The following is a 601-nucleotide window of genomic DNA, read 5'->3' as shown; positions in this document are numbered from 1 at the left end:
GATGAAGAGGAGGATGAAGCGGAGGATGACGATGAGGAGGAGGAAAGGATGAGGACGAGAATGAGAATGAGGATAGAATGAGGATGAGGATGAGGAAGAGGATAGGATGAGGAGGAGGATGAGGAGGAGGATGAGGATAGGATGAGGATGAGGAACAGCATGAGGAAAGGATGAGGACGAGAATGAGGATGAGGATAGGAGGAAGATGAGAATGAGGATAAGATGAAGAGGAGGATGAGGAGGAGGAGGACGATGAGGAGGAGGAAAGGATGAGAACGAGAATGAGAATGAGGATAGGATGAGGATGAGGAAGAGGATAGGATGTGGAGGAGGATGAGGGGGAGGATGAGGATAGGATGAGGATGAGGATGAGAATGAGAATGAGGATAGGAGGAAGAGGAGGATGAGGAGGCGGAGGAGGATCAGGAAGAGGAAAGGATGAGGATGAGAATGACAATCAGGATAGGATGAGGATGAGGAAGAGGATAGGATGATGAAGAGAATGAGAATGAGGATAGGATGAGGATAAGGATGACGATTGGATGAGGACGAGAATGAGGATGGGGATAGGATGAGGAGGAGGATGAGTATAGGATGAGGA

The sequence above is a fragment of the Lupinus angustifolius genome, chromosome LG05 (genome assembly GCF_001865875.1).
Source record: "Lupinus angustifolius cultivar Tanjil chromosome LG05, LupAngTanjil_v1.0, whole genome shotgun sequence".
Classification (NCBI taxonomy): Eukaryota; Viridiplantae; Streptophyta; class Magnoliopsida; order Fabales; family Fabaceae; genus Lupinus; species Lupinus angustifolius.
Note: the sequence above shows the minus strand (reverse complement) of the source record.